This window comes from Mobula hypostoma, chromosome 18, assembly GCF_963921235.1.
Source record: "Mobula hypostoma chromosome 18, sMobHyp1.1, whole genome shotgun sequence".
In the NCBI taxonomy this organism is placed as follows: domain Eukaryota; kingdom Metazoa; phylum Chordata; class Chondrichthyes; order Myliobatiformes; family Myliobatidae; genus Mobula; species Mobula hypostoma.
The window spans coordinates 65,073,992-65,093,616 of NC_086114.1; the positions used below are offsets into that span (position 1 = coordinate 65,073,992).

Here is a 19,625-nt window from a genome sequence, read left to right on the forward strand (position 1 = left end):
GGATTTCCAGCATCTGCAAATTTTCTCTTGTTTGTGATGAAGGAGAGGTGGGTCTACTCAAGGACAAAGATGGGAATTTATAGCTGGAGCCGGAGGAAATGGGCAAGGTTCTAAACAAGTACATTTCATTGTCACTCACTGAGGACAAGAATGTGCAGGATAGTGAGATCAGGATGGAATTTGTTAATACTCTAGGTCACATTGATATTAAAGAGACGGTGCTGATATTGGGGCTCTTGAAGAGCATTAAGATAGGTAAGTCTCATGGCCTAATAGAATCTACTCAGGTTATGAGAGGCAAGAGAGGAGATTGTTGGAATCTTGTCAGAGATCTCTTTGGCCACAGAAGCCTGGAAAATAGCCAGTATTGTTCCTCTGTTTAAGAAGGCCATTCAAACAAACCAGGAAATTATACATCTAGTGGCCACTTTATTGGGTACATCTGTAACTAATAAAGTGGTCACTAAATGTTTGTTGATGCAAATATCTAATTGGTTTGGTCTCATTTGGAGTATTTTATGCAGTTCTGGTCACTGCATTACAGGGAAGACGTGGAGACTTTGGAAAGGGTGCAGAACACCAGGATGTTTGCCTGGATTAGAAATTATTAACTGTAAGGAAAGTTTGTTCAAACTCAGTAAATTTTCTCTGGAGCATCTGAGAGTGAGGGGCAATTTTATAGAAGTACATAAAGCTATAAGAGTTACAGGAGAGATGGTCTTTTTTTTTGGAAGAATATAGATATCATATCCTACAGAGCATAGCTTTAAGCTGAAAAGGAAATGTTTAAAGGAGGTTTACATGGAATTTATTTTTACATGGACAGTGATCGGTACCAGAATATGCTACTGAGGGAGGTGGAAATGGATATGATATCAACGTTTAAGTCGCATGTTTAAGAGAGGCACTGTTTAAGTAGGGTATTGGAGGATATATGCCTCTTGCAGGCAGATAGGTGGTTTAAATTGCCATCATGTTTGCTACTCATTGTGGGCTAGAAGGCCTGTTCCTGTGCAGTACACATCCATCATCCCTCTCGGTGGATGGATTATACATTAGTACTCTGGGAAGGTCTCTTTGGTGAGGAGGATCCTTGTAACTGGGGTCAGGTTGTCTACAAGGGGCAGACTGAGTTAAGTTTTCGTGTTGGGCTCCTTGGATCCTTTGAAATTGCTTTCTTGCAGCAGCCTTTCTGTTACTGTTGTTTCAGGGTGAAGCTGATGGAGATTACAGATGGTTTCGACAGTTGTCAGTCTGATAGACACCGGCACCAGTCATGTACTATGTGATGTGGGTATCCTCCAATCTTTCAGATGTTGAAGCTTGTATCAAGAAAGCTGTCAGAAATGTACTTTGCCTATGACAAGATGATGATGGTTATGACATGTGCTTCAGGCATTTTTGTTGTGAGTAAAGCTCAATGGAGTTGGCTTTCCCTATTCCTTTCTTGCTGGTTGCTCCTTAAGGTATTCTTAATTGGGTAACTACTGAGGCAATTATTAAAATATGATATCTCTTTCTACTGCTGCAATGTCAACACTGAAATGTCCTGATGTTTTACCGTTTGTTAACTGTATTTGAATTGCTCTCCTGCAGGAACAATTCTGATATTAAATGGAAATTGCTTTTAGCAGTGAATGGATGGCACAGTGCTCTTACCTCAACTCTGGTGACTTGAATTGAGTCTGGTGCTCGCTGGGTGCGTGGAATTTGCATATTTTTCCAGTTGCTGTGGATTTACCTCAGATGCTCTGTTTTCCTGCCACATCCCAGAGGTTTACTGGTGTAGATTTATTGGCTTCTGTCAGTTAGTCCCAAGTGGTTGGAGAATAGGGATGGAGTTGATGGATATGAAAGAGAACACATTATAGCAAAAAAAAAGTGTGGAAATGGGAATGACTGTTTCTTATGTTTAAAAAATATATAAAATAGTTAAACTATTTCTAAAATGTCCATGACTCCTTCATAAGTGGGTATTGAGGTGACTTAAATGTGTCAAACGTCTTGGAATTACAGGCTATTAGTGTTTATTTCAAGTCACCCATGGGAGATTAAAGGGTAATGATGTTTAGAAGGATCTAGGTGTCCATGTGCACAATTTTCTACAAAATAACATGCAAGCCCCGCGAGCTAATAGGAAACCATTTTGTACATTGATTTCTCTCAAGTGGATTTGAGTACAAAAGTGAGGAAGTTCATCTGAAATTAAATCAGGATCATGTGTAGTATCACTGGCATATGTCATGAATTTTTTTGTTTTGCAATACATAATAATTTAAAAAAACTTTTAAATCACAATAAGATAGATATAATTTAAATAAGTACAGGTCCACAATCCCTTATCTGAAATCCTTGGGGCCAGTTGCATTTCAGAATTCAGAATTTTCAGATTTCAGACACCCCCCCCCCACCGATACCAAAAAAAACATATGCTCAAGTCCCTTATTTAACCTGTCTCAGTGCAGTGGACTTCAGGACCCAGTGGCGCACCAAACCTACGCATATCCTCCTTTAAATCATCTCTAGATTACTTATAATACCTAATACAATGTAAATGCTATATAAATAATTGTTATACTGTATTGTTTAGGGAATATTTTGATCAACTTGATCATGGACGAAGATAGATCTGGTCCTAGGGTTGAGGTTCTTAACTGGAAGAAGGCCAAATTTGAAGAAATGAGAGAGGATCTAAAAAGCGTGGATTGAGACAGGTTGTTCTCTGGCAAAGATGTGATCGGTAGGTGGGAAGCCTTCAAAGGAGAAATTTTGAGAGTGCAGAATTTGTATGTTCCTGTCAGGATTAAAGGCAAAGTGAATAGGAATAAGGAACCTTGGTTCTCAAGGGATATTGCAACTCTGATAAAGAAGAAGAGGGAGTTGTATGACATGTATAGGAAGCAGGGAGTAAATAATGTGCTTGAGGAGTATAAGAAGTGCAAGAAAATACTTAAGAAAGAAATCAGGAGGGCTAAAAGAAGACATGAGGTTGCCGTGGCAGTCAAAGTGAAGGATAATCCAAAGAGCTTTTACAGGTATATTAAGAGCAAAAGGATTGTAAGGGATAAAATTGGTCCTCTTGAAGATCAGAGTGGTCGGCTGTGCGCGGAACCAAAGGAAATAGGGGAGATCTTAAATAGGTTTTTTGCGTCTGTGTTTACTAAGGAAACTGGCATGAAGTCTATGGAATTAAGGGAAACAAGTAGTGAGATCATGGAAACTGTACAGATTGAAAAGGAGGAGGTGCTTGCTGTCTTGAGGAAAATTAAAGTGGATAAATCCCCGGGACCTGACAGGGTGTTCCCTCGGACCTTGAAAGAGACTAGTGTTGAAATTGCAGGGGCCCTGGCAGAAATATTTAAAATGTCGCTGTCTACAGGTGAGGTGTCGGAGGATTGGAGAGTGGCTCATGTTGTTCTGTTGTTTAAAAAAGGATCGAAAAGTAATCCGGGAAATTATAGGCCAGTAAATTTAACGTCAGTAGTAGGTAAGTTATTGGAGGGAGTACTAAGAGACAGAATCTACAAGCATTTGGATAGGCAGGGACTTATTAGGGAGAGTCAACATGGCTTTGTGCGTGGTAGGTCATGTTTGACCAACCTATTGGAGTTTTTTGAGGAGGTTACCTGGAAAGTGGATGAATATGGACTTCAGTAAGACCTTTGACAAGGTCCCGCATGGGAGATTAGTTAGGAAAATTCAGTCGCTAGGTATACATGGAGAGGTGGTAAATTGGATTAGACATTGGCTCAATGGAAGAAGCCAAAGAGTGGTAGTAGAGAATTGCTTCTCCGAGTGGAGGCCTGTGACTAGTGGTGTGCCACAGGGATCAGTGCTGGGTCCATTGTTATTTGTCATCTATATCAATGATCTGGATGATAATGTGGTAAATTGGATCAGCAAATTTGCTGATGATACAAAGATTGGAGGTGTAGTAGACAGTGAGGAAGGTTTTCAGAGCCTGCAGAGGGACTTGGACCAGCTGGAAAAATGGGCTGAAAAATGGCAGATGGAGTTTAATACAGATAAGTGTGAGGTATTGCACGTTGGAAGGACAAACCAAGGTAGAACATACAGGGTTAGTGGTAAGGCACTGAGGAGTGCAGTGGAACAGAGGGATCTGGGAATATAGATACAAAATTCCCTAAAAGTGTCGTCACAGGTAGATAGGGTCGTAAAGAGAGCTTTTGGTACATTGGCCTTTATTAATCAAAGTATTGAGTATAAGAGCTGGAATGTTATGATGAGGTTGTATAAGGCATTGGTGAGGCCGAATCTGGAGTATTGTGTTCAGTTTTGGTCACCAAATTACAGGAAGGATATAAATAAGGTTGAAAGAGTGCAGAGAAGGTTTACAAGGATGTTGCCGGGACTTGAGAAACTCAGTTACAGAGAAAGGTTGAATAGGTTAGGACTTTATTCCCTGGAGTGTAGAAGAATGAGGGGAGATTTGATAGAGGTATATAAAATTATGATGGGTATAGATAGAGTGAATGCAAGCAGGCTTTTTCCACTGAGGCAAGGGGAAAAAAAAACCAGAGGACATGGGTTGAGGGTGAGGGGGGAAGTGTTTAAAGGGAACATTGGGGGGGCTTCTTCACACAGAGAGTAGTGGGAGTATGGAATGAGCTGCCAGACGAGGTGGTAAATGCGGGTTCTTTTTTAACATTTGTGACAAAAGAACCAGTTATCAGAAGATTGATGCCGATAAGAGGACAATGGGGGAACATGCAAGGTGCTAATAAGAGAGATACGAGAGATTACCGAAAGGAGACACGGTTCCGAGTATTGTCAGAGACCGGTGGCTTTGAACCCTGAACTGTTTGAAGTCTGATGGACAGGCAATACCCCAGCAGGAGGATAAAAAGGGACAGGTTCGCTAAGGCAACAAACGCATGACTCCACGAGGTAACGAGACCCTGAAAGCAGTGTGCCCCCCCACAAGTTGGTGGGAGTTTTTTTGGAGGTCTGGTCGCAGGACCAGCCATAGACGCACAGGGTGGAAAGATACAGTCGGGCGGGAACCTGATGTGTGTGTCCGCCCTTGCCTGGGTGCCGGGTTCACCCCAGAAGAACGATCGTATCTGGAACGGAGGGGTCACAGTCGGTGACCTCAGAAGACATTACAAAGGGCTCGCCCGAAAGCTAACTGCGAGGAATAGCGAAGGTCTGTGTGGAATCCGTTTTGAATATTCATTCGCTTTCGCTCTCTCTCTTCCCCCCCCGCCCCAACAGCACAACAGCGATTGCTGCGAACTGAACTGAACTAAATTGAACTGAACTTTGCGTCACTTGAAACTGATCATTTACCCCTAGACTGCGCTAGAGCTTGATTGATCCTATTATCCTAGTTCTGTGCACATGTGTGTTTATTCATTGCTAACCTGTTGCATTTATATCCTTATTATTAGAGTACTGTGTTACTTATTTCTTTAATAAAACTTTCTTAGTTCCAGTAATCCAGACTCCAACTAAGTGGTCCATTTCTGCTGGTTTGGCAACCCAGTTACAGGGTACGTAACACATTTCAGAATAAATTGGACAGATACATGGATGGGAGGTGTATGGAGGGATATGGTCTGTGTGCAGGTCAGTGGGACTAGGCAGAAAATGGTTCGGCACAGCCAAGAAGGGCCAAAAGGCCTGTTTCTGTGCTGTAGTTTGTATGGTTTCTATGGTTTTAATGACGAAGAAATTATATTTCCAACAAAAACATTCAATAAAACATAAAAAAAATATATAGCTTCAAATGAACCGAATCAAACAGATGGTAAATGACTTATTGGAATAAATGTAGAACGTCACTGCCACTATAAAACTTCAGTAACTTGTCTTTCTGTTTATTTAAATCATATACTGTGGTAGTTCCAACACTATTTTCTTCAGTAAGACGCCGCACAGACACACCACGATCAAGCTTCTGCAATAACACCACTTTCTGCGTTATTGGTAGAGAAGATTCCTTCTCTTTTTCTCATTGTTACCCATGGGGGTATCTGCAGCTCTTTTTGACATTTTCACAGTGAAATTAAACACACAGTCAACAGTGAACACAAAATATCAGCGAACAGCAAATGCACCTGTAACCAGTACGAGCGCTGAGCCACAACTGACGTCTGGCAGCCTTTGCTAGTGCTGCCACGTCACACCTGAATGATGTCAGCTGTTGGTGAAAAAAACTTCGGTTTTCAGAGCTTTTTGGACTTCAGAATTTCGGATAAAGGAATGTGCACCTGTAGTGCAAAAAGAACAAAGCAAAGTGAGGTACTGTTCATGGAATCATTATCCATTCAAAAATTTGATGGCTCAGGGGAAGAAGCTGTTCCTGAAATATTGAGTGTATCTTCAGGCTTCTGGTGTGCTATCACCTGGTGTGTTGTATTTAACTTACCTTGCCCGCAAAGTGCCAAGCAAAGATAAATACCTGTGATGGGTCTGAGGAGAGAGAAAGCAAATTGGGACTGTATTATCCTGAATTTAGAAGAACAAGGTTAAATCTTACTGAAGTGTACTGTTTTTCTGAGGCCTGGTAGGATAAAAGCAGGCTTGTGCATCTTGCGGCTGGGTTTTTTGAGGAAAAATTGTTTTATAGTTGCATGTATTAGGTCAAAGCCTCAAAATTAAGGGTCAGACCTTCTGGAAGATAGTATATTCTGTCATCTGGAATGAGGTGAATCTTTGGAATTTTTGTACTGGAGGATGGAGCCTCAGTTACTGACTATATCCAGGACAGGAATTGATGGATTTTGACTGTCTTGGTTAGTATAGAGAAACGGTACCGAGGTAGAAATCAGCCAAGATCTTGTTCTGCAATGGGACAGACACAAGCAGCCAAATGGTCTGTTCCAATTTGTTATGTTGTTATAGTTGATTGTGTTTTGTAGCTGAGAACTGTTGATTGAAGGAGCTATGCAGGCAAGCAGTTTGTAAAAGGATTTCGAACTGTGTTTTGACATTGTTGACAGTACATCCTGTGAATACTGGGTGTGTAATAGAAATCGTTCTTTTATAAATGGGTGGGTGATGGAGACACAGGATCTAATTATAGTATGAATATGTTACTGGGGTCATCCAGAAATAATCAGAAAATTTCCGGCTTTGAAACCATTTTTTTTTAAAGTGACTCAGATGTTGTTATGATTTCCTTTTGTGGTGCACCTTCTATGCACAAGCAGATTTTTGATGGATTTCCGCAATCTCCTTCCTTTCCTAATCTTTCCATCTTATTTTGTACTCCGGCATTTATTTTACAATCCCTGATATTGATCCAGCTTGTGCTGTCCATTGGTTTGTCTGTGATTTCAGTTCTCATTTTCCTTTGTTTATAATCTCTGAACCATTGGGGAAAAAATGAATTGCAGAGAAAGCGTTATTGATCAGTATAAAACTGTTAGACCACAAGACCAACATTATTGTATTTCTGCAGCCAAGGACCATAACTTATTTCTGATTTATGCGATTTGGCTCAGTTTTTTTAAATCAACTGTAGTATAATTATAGGAACAAGCTGAGTTTGTTTTAAAATATTAACAATGTAGCCAATGTCACTATTTTCCATGTGATCAATGCATTCTTCCTCCACTTAAAATTTTACCTGTTTGTGAAGAATTCTGTCCAACAATATTTCACAATTTTATTGTTCAGTCAATGATATTTTTACTTGATGCAATGTGATGACTTCTTTGTCATTGTGTATGTTGTAGTTGGAATTGATGCAGGATAAAGAGATTTTAAGCTAAGTATCATAGTGTGTGGTGATAAATGCCCTCAGGCTGGTGCATGAGTTAGTTCTCATGCCCTGATTCTGTCGAAGTGGTCTGGAAGTAATCACTGAAGATGGACTCTTTTTGTTAGGATTGTGTTCATCTCTTTTCTAGTCGACTTTGCGGAGCTTCTTGATGAACACTCAGCCTTTGCTGCAATTTTGGTGTCATTGATCATCAGACAGAAGCTACCCGAAATGACTATTAACTTGAATAATTAACATAAAATCATTACAAAATTAGAATCTGATTTTCAAGTTCCTTGAGGATCAGAGAAATATTGTGTTGCGCCAGGGTAGTGTGGCAGTTAGCATGATCCTATTGCAGCTTGGGGCTTTGGAGTTCAATCTCAGTGCCCTCCGTAAGGAAGAATTTCCCATGTGCATGTGGGTTTCCTCTGGGTGCCTTGGTTTTCTCTCTCAGTCCAAAGATGTACCAGTTTGTAGGTTGATTGGCTATTGTAAATTGTCCTATGATTAGCTAGTGTTAAATCGGTCCATTGATGAGCAGTGCAGCTCTTTGGGCTGGAAGGGCCTATTCTGTGCTGTATCTTTAAATAAATAAGCAAACAAATGTCCTGTCTTTTCTTAATCTTCCAGTATCTGCATGAAGAAGTTTCAGCAGTGCACTGAGGCTATCCACCTGACACTAAGGTCAAAGTTAGTTAATGTATGTATCACTGATCAGATTTGAGATGATCTTCTCTACGGGTAGCATTCTTCTGTGCCAGTCACTAATTCTGGTTCTGTATTTTGCTCCTTTAGAGAATTGTTTAAAATTAACACATTCATTTCTGATGCGTAGTGTAACTTGTTCTTTCCTGTCATTTGGACCCCTCACAATGCCTGTTTCCATCTTTTATGTTCAAGATCTTCAGAATTTTTAATATGTGCTTAGTTAAAGACTTATCAGTACATTCAATGCAAATGTTTGAGCAATGCAAAAAAACTGTTTTTGAGTGTTACAGCTGATAGTAGCTGCAGTCTTTTAAGTTTATTGGTAAAAGGTGGGAATAACCTATGTATTCAGGAATAATTGACATATTCTGAGATTGCACAACAAGATTGCCTTTTGGATTGCTAAATCAGTAGCTATGTTCAGAAAATTTATAAATTGTTTTCTTTAGGTGTTAATTAGGACGACTGGCATTTGTTCTTTAATTTCTCATTCATGACTAAGTGTATTTCAGCTTGTTTAGCTGGGGGAAAAATTACCTAAATGGAGCAAGTCAGTTCTTTCATCTTCCTTTAATTTATTGCAAAATAAGCCCTCCTGTATGTTAAGGAGGGATCACACCTGGGAAATATCCAATCGCCATTGTTTTTCTTGCAAACTTGCCCATTGAATTACATGAGCAGATGCATTCTGATGGCATGTTTGTGTCTTGTATTAAACATCTCATCAGTGAAAAGAAAGTGATCCCACCACAGTTATTTAACAGCGAAGCCAATGTTGGACGTAAGTAGGGAGGTGGTGGACTGGGTGAGTGAGCAAGGCTCCTGTGAAAGCAACAACAGTTCTTTTTCAACTTCTATTTTTAGTTACTCTATGTTATGGCTATAAGATTTGGACATGATATTACTGTGTTATTGGGTTGGCAGTCAGAGCTGAGTCCCTTCTTTGCCATGTTCTCCCCAGTCCCAAGACACATGAATAGCTGCATTTTCTCTGATGCACAAGGTTTGTTAATTTGGAAAGGAGAGCATCAGTGAAGAAGGATTTGAAGATCGGAGTTCATAGGAGAAAGATGATGTGGAAGGACTTCAGTGGGATAATGGGACAAAGTGTGGTGCTTGGTGGGATTGGAGTAAACGCTGACAGATTACTTCATGCAGCTAGCTATGCCTATTGTGTCTCTCCACGATGTAGTGTGTCAGAGAGAGTGTCTCGCGGATGAAGAGTGGCAGAGCTGAAACATGGAATGATGTTGTGGATATGCTGAAAGCTGGGAAATCTGGCTGAAAGGACAGCGGTGTTCCCAAGGGATATGTTTTGGCACTCTTGCTTTTGATTTGTGTTTATGACCCTAGACTTGGGAATGCATGCCGCAGTTTCTAATTTTGTGGATGACACAAACCTTGGCAATATTGTAAACTGCGAGGAGGACAGTGATAGATTGCAGCAAGATGTAAAGAGGTTGGTGGAATGAGATGAAAATGTGATGTGCAGTTTGGTAGAAGAGTAGGAGAACTGGGAGAATACAACTTTAAAAGGGGTAAAGGAACTGAAGGATGTGTGCACAGATGATTCATTGAAAGTGCATATTATCAAAGCTGTGAATAAGGCATGCAAAATTCTGGCCTTTATTGAGGCATAGATTATAAAAGCTGGAAAACTGGCTGTAAGTTTATGAAACTGATTCAGTATCAACTTGAGTGAGTGTGTTCAATTTGTGTCATTGGCCCCTGCTGTTAACTGAAACCCCCGACGGTAGAGGAATGATGCCAGGTTGTTCTCAACAGTCAAGGGAATATTTGAGAATTATTCCAGGGTAAATTGACTGCAGTATTCTTTTCCAACTTTCTTCTGTTCTTAGAATTATTTAGCATTGTTCCTGTTGAAATATCATCTACACCTGTTCCTTACTGTGCCATGGTGGCAACCTAAGCAATGGTTTTTAAATATGATTTCAAAGTACAGGGTAGTATAGAGGGGTTGAGATTGCCTTCTTTAGAGCACAAAAATATGAGGGGACGTACAAGTATGTAAAATGAGGGGTCTGGACTGAGTGGATATTGGGAAGCATTTCCTTTGATGGAAGCGTTGAGGATTTGAGATCACAGGTATAAAAATAAAGGGCAAGAGAATTAAGAGTGTCACGAGGAAAAAAAAATTATTGCAGTTTGGAATGTGAAATGCATTGCTTACAAATGTGGAGGCAGCTTCCATTATGGCTACAATTAGGGGACTTAACTAACTGTTGCTTTGGTAGAGAGCCATCAATGACAATAGGCTGAATGGCTGTCAATACTGTGGCCATTCTGTGAGCTCTAAGGTGCATAAGTATCATTTTTTTTATTAATTTATATCAATGTTCACAGCTTGCATGATGCACGATAAAACAATGTTTTATTATCCATTTGATGTTTCTTTTCAATCTCCACATTATTACCTCATTCAAAGTTTAATTATTTTTGTATGTTGAAATGTTGCCCATCATTTTGGCAAAGTTCAATTTCATTAGCTATTTTTTTTCATCTGTAGTACTGCCATATCAGCATCCTCTTCCAGTTCCCTCTAATTCTAATAATTATTTAGCATCTTCCTGTTGAAATTCCTGTATCTTCACACTTGGCTGTGGTGGTAACCTAAAAGGATTTTCTTCTAAATGTGATTATAAATTAATAAGAACTTATACAACAAATCAATAGGAATTGTGGAAAGAGGCAGGATGGAAGCCTATGAGTTTCCTTCATTTGTTTGGAGGGGAGAAGTGGGGATGTTATTGATTTTAAATAATAAAGGCAGAGAAAAAGTGAAGGACGTAGTACTGGAAATGTTGTAATTTCTAAGGTGGAATTGAAAATCATTACCCCTTCTAACTAACACTTCCATCAGTTGTATAATTCCAGTTTAATAGTCTAAAGGAATGAATATGGTTAGCACCTGCCACTTGAGTAAAATGTAGTAGAACTTTTTGAAGTCAAGAACATTTTTCACTGCCATGTTATAATTTAGTTTTTAATAACATCAGTGTTGTGCAAGACACTTAGAAGTCATGCAAAAGTGTAATAATGAGGTTTGGTACCTTTGAAGACGGCAGGTACAGTACTCACATTCAATTGACTACTTCTGGTTCTCTGTCCTTTCCTATTAGATTCCTCCTTCTCCAGCCCTGTATCTCTTTTGCCAATGAACTTCCCAGCTCTTAACTTCACCCCTCCCCCTCCCAGTTTCGCCTTTCACCCTGTGTTTCTTCCTCATCTCCCCCCACTTTCTTACTGACTTGTCATCTTTTTTTCTCCAGTCCTGATGAAAGGTCTTGGCCAGAAACGTTGACTGTACTCTTTTCCATAGATGCTGCCTGGCCTGCTGAGTTCCTCTAGCATTTTGTGTGTGTTGCCCCAATTCTTCATCCCTCTTGCATTTTAATTTTTTTTATTTCAGTCTGCACTGTAGCTTCATGAGCCTGCGGAACAATGTCTTGTCTTGCATCTGTGTATTATACAGCCCTCTGGGCTTGATGTTGAATTTTGTGTTACCAGATGTGGCTATGTTGTTTAGGCTTGCATTTTTCATTATTTGTATGTAACCTCCATTTTAATGTAATTGCTGTTGTGAAAACTTTCAGTTGAACCCTATCAAAGAAATTCCCTAAACTCTTTATACCTCCCTCACTCTAGAAAACAGATTTGTCTTCTCACGTTTCCAGTTCTGATGAAGTATCCTTTACTAGAAACAGTTTTGTTGTTTGTGGTTTGGGGCACTACTGTTTTAAAAGTTGAATCTGCAAAATGGGTTAGGTAGCAAAGTTAAAATGTTAGTTTTCTATATGGTTATTAAATCAAAAGTAATTCTTGAAAGAACATTACATCTGCAGTGTCTATAGCTATCTACCAATTTTGTGAAGATACATCAGTGCTTAATGCCCAGGAGTGTGTAAAGATTTCTGTATTTAAATGATCGCTATTTCAAAACTGATTCTTGGTATAGAAATAAAAAAAGAAAGAAAAGAAAAGTTCAAATTGGAGAAGCCAGAGTGTTTGCTTCCTGTGTATGAGCTTCAGTTGAAGTAATTTCTCGTTGTTGAAAGGAAGCCAGTGTGTGAGAGGGTGAGAAGGGAAGGGACTGCTATACTGTGTATGGCACATCTAGAAGACAGTTTATTCCAAAGGGCAGACTATATCCCAGTTTCCTGATTAACTCTCCTTCAAAAATAAAAAAAAGAATCAGTATTTTTATCAGTTTACACAAGCTTCTCTGCAAGTCTGCAGAGCATGATGGAAAGATCAGATGGAAGTCCACCCACATCCATCCCAACTCAACTCTGTAAAGACCAAACTATTGTAGCATGTCTGAGAAAGATAGCTGTGTGTTGCTGAGCAACCAACAAGCTGTGTTGGATTTGGGAGGAAAATGCCTCTCTGTAAAGGCGGGCTTGGCAATTGGTAACTGCTAAATATGAATTCATTATACTTGTAATGAAAAGATTTGGAACCAACCTGAGTAAGGGAGATGGTCATTGATTCAGTTGCAATTTTTGCTTGGTCATCTGTGTATGCATGCAATACATTGCAGGTTGAAATATTGAGTTTTGCTGTTGTGTAGTCGTTAAAAGATGAATCCTGTATATAGAGTTAATAGCTCTGATAACAATAGGATACTGGTTGGTCTGTTTTGGCATTGGTGTTTTTTTTTGGCCATTTATTCTACTAATGTGCCTGGTTAAATCTGTGGTTGTTTGATTATATTTTAATGTGGTATTTATCCAGCATTTTTCTATCTAACCTTGGAAATAGTGTTGGGTACAATTTGGGGGAATGGCTAAGAATTTGTGTTGGATTCTGATGTTTTTAATCCAAGGTTTTTTCAGAAGTCAGGAAAGAGGCACAAAACTTGTTGCTCCATGATAGTTTTACTCAGCATTAATAGAACAAAGATAATTGGAAAACAGACAGCAATAGTGGTCTAGTAAGTGAAAGGAGACAGAAGCAAAAACATATGGTGATGTGTGGTCAACTCTTTTCACACCCATAGATAAGAAACATTTCATTCAAATTTACAGATGAGTCAACCAATCGAATGCCACCTATTCAAATAATGCAGCATCAGAGCAGTTTCCAGACCTTTCAGAATTCTACAAATGTAATCACTAGGGGACACACAGAACAACTGCATGACCACTGAGAAATATGCTAAGCAGTTACATGTACATAAATTGTTAGAAAAAATACAAGTAGGTATGTAATTAAGTTGCAAAGAGGATAACAGTTAAACAGTTAGTTGGAAATGGAGATTGGTATGACATGTTTTACTCTTTTAGCTTGGCTTCATAACAGTATGTAGATGTGGCATTGGCTAGGAGCTCATTGCCCCTGCTGTAATACACTCCTGTGTGATGTGGATGTTCGGTTTCTGTTGGAATCTAGGATGTATTTCAGATGAAATTGAACTTGTCTTGTTTTTAGAGCAGAGTAAATGGAGAAATGAAAGCCATACAAGGTACATCTCTTTTGGGTGCCTTTGAACAAAACGAATTTGCTTAAAGTTTAAAGGACAAATGAACTTAAAATGCAATGATCTGCAAGGGGATTGTTAATTGATTAGTGAGTTTATTCCCACACATCTCAATAGACTCGAGACTCAAGCTGCTAACAGGGTTTGCAACAATTATGCAGTATTTATTAGTGTAATTTACATTGATGCAAGTGATTCTGGGTATTTATTATTGAAGACTTTGCATTTTACAAATTCACGAATAAGAAAGTTGGGAAGTTACAAGGCCTGCAAAGGTCACTAATGAAATCTTTGTGGAAACAGATTGTTGTCAATGCTGACAAGCTAAAACATTTGATGACAAGGAAGCAAAAATGTGGCCACAATAGGCATTTTGATTCCCTGGGACTGACACGGAGCTTGTACTCTTACTGGTGTGAAAATCGTGCTCATTGATGGGTGATGAATTAATGAAATAGATTTGTTAGACTTTAAAACATATGAAGTACATAATTTTCCACAAGAAATTAGAAAAAATTTATCAAGGCGGAGGAGTGAGTTTTTTTTAGTGTTTCATCTGGAGACTTCCCAGTTCAATGTAGATGAATAATGTAAAAGTAGTTCTGCCTCTACAACTGAAACTAGACAATGTTTTCAGTTGGATGTAAAATAAAAATTAATGCCATTATTTTCAAGAGGAACAGATGTGTCCCCCATGACCGTGTCGGTTTGTATCCCTCACCTCAATACAGAGATGATTTTTTTTAAACACAGTTGTTCAAGTGAATTTGCTGTGTACAAATTGACTGCTGTTATTCCCTCCATTAACAATGAGAGCACTCAAAAGTTCAATAGTTTTGGTATTAAATGTTGTGACCTGAGATTGTGAAGTGATATTTGCAAAGTTGTTTTACTCTGTTTGCTATGCAGACTTGCAGCAGAACACTAATCCTCCATCGTTTTCCCACACAGCGGTGACTTGTTTTTATGATCTCAATCTGAATAGTTGAAGTGCTTTGTCTAATAGGTGGTCAAGCTCCTTGATATTCAATGATGTTATCATTTCCTTTCTCCATGCTCAAAAATAATCCTGTAAATAATGCAAATAAAAGTTATTTATTTGTTGTCTTTGAACGTAGAGCAAGTGTTCAGTATTCAGATTTTAGTGTTGTCTCATTAATTTAGTGTGAAGATTTTCCAGAAAAAAATTGAATGTTGTCAGTGCATGTAGTTTAAGAGCATGATTAATACCCATTTTCCTTTGAGAGAAAAATATTCAGATGAAGGGTCTCAGCCCAAAATGTCAGCTGTTTATTCCTCTCCATGGATGCTGCCTGACCTGCTGAGCTCCCCTCGCAGTTTGTGTGTGTTGCTCTGCAGAGTCTCGTGTTCAGATTGATAGTTAAGACATTTTTAAATTAAAAGTTGGATGAATACATTAATACATTGGATTAAATATTCTGCGCTTGGACAATTTAAAACTTTGTTTAACAACAATTCTCAAGTTAGTGGGACCATGGGAGAATTGCAAACAATTAAATTCAAAAAACAACTCTACAGGGTGGAGAATGGATAGCGTCATTACTAAACAGGGAGGATTGGTAGTTTCTATCACAGATTGAGTTGTGTTACATGCCTGCATTGTTGTTAATTGTTCTTGTGCACGAGGGGGAATATCATGGTAATGTGAATAGCTTCAGTGCAGGATGCAGTTAAATGTGCAATAATCTTAATTCACAATGCTGCTATTGGTGACTAATTCTCTAAAGGTTAACTTGCAGGTCGAGTTGATAGCAAGGAAGGCAAATGCAATGTCATTTCAAGAGGACTAGAAAATAAAAGCAAGGATGTAATGCTGAGGTTTTATAAGTATTGGTTAGACCACGTTTGGAGTATCGTGAGCAGTTTTGGGCCCCTTTATCAAAGAAAAGATGTTTTGGTCTTGGTTAGGGATCCTGGACCAAGAGAGGTTTATGAGAATGGCCCCAGGAATGAAAGGAGTATAAGGAGTATTTGATAGCTCTGAGTCTGTACTCACTGGAGTTTAGATGAATGAAGGGGAATCTGATTGAAACCTATTGGAAATTGAAAGGCCTGGATAGAGTGGATGTGGTGAGGATGTTTCCTATAGTGGGGGACTCTAGGACAAGAGGGCATCGCTTCAGAATAGATGGACGCCCATTTAAAACAGATGAAAATTTTCAGTAGCCAGAGGGTGCTGAATCTCTGAAATCATTAATGGCTGTATTTAAGATGGTGGTTGATAAATTCCTGATTAATCAGGGTGTCAAAGGTTACAGAGAGAAGATAGAATGTGGCTGAGAGGGCTAATAAATCAGCAATGATAGGATTTTAGAGCAGATTTGATGGGCCAAATGGCCTAATTTTGCTCCTATGTCTTGTAGACTAAACACTCATACATATCCTTTGGTTACATATATTACAAGTCACACTTGTAGGTCTAGAGTCAAACGTTGTTTAAACCAAGTAAGGAAAGCAGATTTTATTTGAAGGATATCAGTGAACCAGATGGGTTTTTACAGCAATTCAATAATTTAATAGCTGGCATTATGAACGCCAGTTTGAATTCTGGATTTATGGGATTACTTGGCCCGAATTTATTTGTGGATGCATATACAAAGTACAAAGTAAATTTATTATCAAAGTACATTTGTCACCATAGATTTGTCACCCGAGATTAATTTTCTTGTAGGCATTCAGAGTAAATATAAGAAACACAAGACAATCAATAAGAACTCCACCCAACAAGATGGACAATAACCAATGTGCAAAAAAAAACAAACTGCAAATATAAAAAGAAAGAGGAAAAATAATGATAGATAAATAAGCAATAAGTATGAGGAGTTCTTGAAAGTGAGTCCATTGGTGTGGGAACAGTTCAGTGATGGGCTGAATGAAGCTGAGTGAAGTTCATGAAAGCTTCCAATTGTTCTCAGCTTAAAATTGCTGCTGTGGGTGGGGGGGGGGGTCGCTTGGAAAGTGGTTGTGTGGAGGTAGTGGATATAAATTAGGAAAGGGACCATATCTTTGGTCTGGATTTGTGATTTCAGTTGCAACAGCTGGTCTCCTACCCTGAATAAGAGTAGTTTAAAAAAAAATACAGCACTGGTTTGAAGTTGAACATGTGCTGTCTGTAAATCGATTTGTCCTCTGGATCCATCCATGAATGGTGCAATTGACAGTGTCATCTTGCTTTTTTTCTTATTGTGGGGTTCAATTGGCAGTTCTTCATTTGAGAATTTTGTATGAAGAATCATGTTACATTAACGAAATTAACTACAATTTAGTTGTGGATGAACTTCTGAAATAGTTAAATTCAGATTGTCCTTGGGTTATAAACACCCAACATATGAACATTGTACATATAACCAAGCTCCCTTGGTATTAATTTCAGAAGCCCTATATGTACAAATATTCATTCCTGTCAATGGCAGAACTAGTTTCCTTTTTCTCACCATTTGGAGTAATTTTCTCAGTCTGGCTTATTTTTGATGTCTTTCATTTTGAAATTGTGAGGGTATCATTATAGTGAGTATTTTGTTTATATTCTGAGTTGTATCTGTAAAATCACAGCATGTTCAAAGCCTGCTGGCATCTGTAGTCGAAAATAAGTTCAAGCTTTCACTGTACCTTACTGGACACGCCCTGTACAAATAGTAATTAAAATGAAAGTTAAATTGGTTTCAGTCCAGGGGTGGTTGTTACACATTGCACAAGTGGTGATGAATGGAAAACAATTTGGTTAATCATCGAGCTCTGAATTTGCAGGAAAACTACCTGTGTCATACTGAGCAGAAAGAGATTTCAATCTTTGTAAACTTATATAAAAGTTTCCTTTTTTGATTTGAGATGTTTTCCAATTTTCCTGTAATAGTATGAATGTAACAGTAAAATGGCAGGAATTGTTTGGCCAGTATTTTGCTTAACTTTCTACTGTCCTGGAAGCTGGGGCAGATGCAGTTAATTTTTATACTGTCTATTATCTATGCATTTAAAAACTAAGATTCTAACCATTCAGAATGATTGTGGATGATCTATTCTTGCCTCATCGCTTCTGCGTCAGTTTTCCATAACCACGGTGCCATGGTAGTGTCGCGGTTAGTGTGCCACTTTTACAGTTAGAAGCTTCGGAGTTTGGAGTTTAGAGATTCCAACATCACCTAAAAGGAGTCTGTATGTTCTTCCTGTAGAATGTCTGGGATCTCTCCAGATCCTCTGATTTCCTCTCACAGTCCAAAGATATAGGTTAATTAGTCACTGTAAATTGTGCTGTGATGAAGCTAGCATTAAATTGGGTCGGTGGGTGGTGTGTCTCAAAGGGCTTATTCTGTGCTGTATCTCTAAGTAAATAAACCCCCTCAATTTCTTGACCCTTCAAATATGGATCTCTGCTGAAAATGTATCTAATGACTTGTCATCCATCATCTTGAGGTTCAGAAAACTCTTAGATATTTACTGTCTTCAAGGGGGAAAAAAAATATGAACTTGAGTTTTATGTGACCAAGTTCCCTTTTTTTGCAGTTTGTAACTTTCTCACTGATGAAAACATTACAGTATCTGCCTTGTCATGCCACGTACAACCTCATTTGTATGAATGAACTTATGAGGAATTCAGACCCAAAATGACTAGTCTCTCTTGATGGGGGCAATTTTCATCTCATCCTAGAGCTTAATTCAGTGAATATTCTCTGGACTGCCCTCAGTGTTACTACATTTGTTTTTTTTTTAGTTAAGGGGACCAAACCTGTGAACAGTATTCAAGGTGTCTCCTCACCAAACCTGTACAACTGTAACAAAACCTCCCTATTATTAAACTCCAAACCCTTCGCAACAAAGACTAATGTGGTGTTTGCCTCCTTAACTACTTGTTGGACCAGCCTGTTAAATTATGATTCACTTGAACACCTAGGTTCCTCTGAACTTCACTCGTTGACAGTCAATCTCCCTTTAAATCAGGGGTTCATGGCCCCTTGCTTAATGGTATTGGTCCATGACATTAAAAAAGAAGGTTGGGAACCCCTGCTTTAGATAGTTGATCTTTTGATTCATTTTATTGAGAGGTACAAACTTTCACTTCTCCACATTAAGCTGCTTTTTCCTGAGTTTTCAATCTAAAAAGAGTAGAGTCACTGCTCTGCGGTGCCAGAGACATGGCGTCAATCCTGATCTGCGTGGATTCTGCACATTTTTTCTGTGAATGCATGGTTTCCTTCATGTGCTCTGGTTTCTACCCACAATCCAAAAACATTAGGGTTGTTGGATTAATTGGCCTCTGTAATTTGCCACTAATTTGGAGGCAAATTGAGAAACCTGGAGGAGTTGATGAAATAATAGGATCAACGAAGGATTGCTGTAAATGTGTAGTTGATGGTCAGCACAAAGTCATTGGGCTGAAGAGCCTGATTGCAACAAGTTGGCATGTTTTAAAGAATAGAGGTTATGGTATTTTCTTTTCTATATCATCTATTTTGATAGATAATGAAATTATTCCTGAAATTGCATTATTTCAGTTGTGGTCATCTCATTATAGGAAGGATGCGGAAGTTTTGGAGTGCTTTAGAGATTCACCAGGGTGCTATCTAAATTAGAGAGCATGTTTTAGGTGGAATAGTTGAGAAAACTAGGGCTTCTCTCTTTGGGGCAAAGGAGCTTGAGAGGAGAGTTGACAGAGGTGTACGAGATGAT

The 19,625-nt window shown here is 38.8% G+C and overlaps 1 protein-coding gene across 6 annotated transcripts in view; it reads left to right on the forward strand.

The window, feature by feature from the left end:
- myo9aa (myosin IXAa) overlaps positions 1-19,625 on the forward strand; it is a 366,573-nt gene that overhangs the window by 16,702 nt on the left and 330,246 nt on the right. The window lies entirely within an intron of this gene.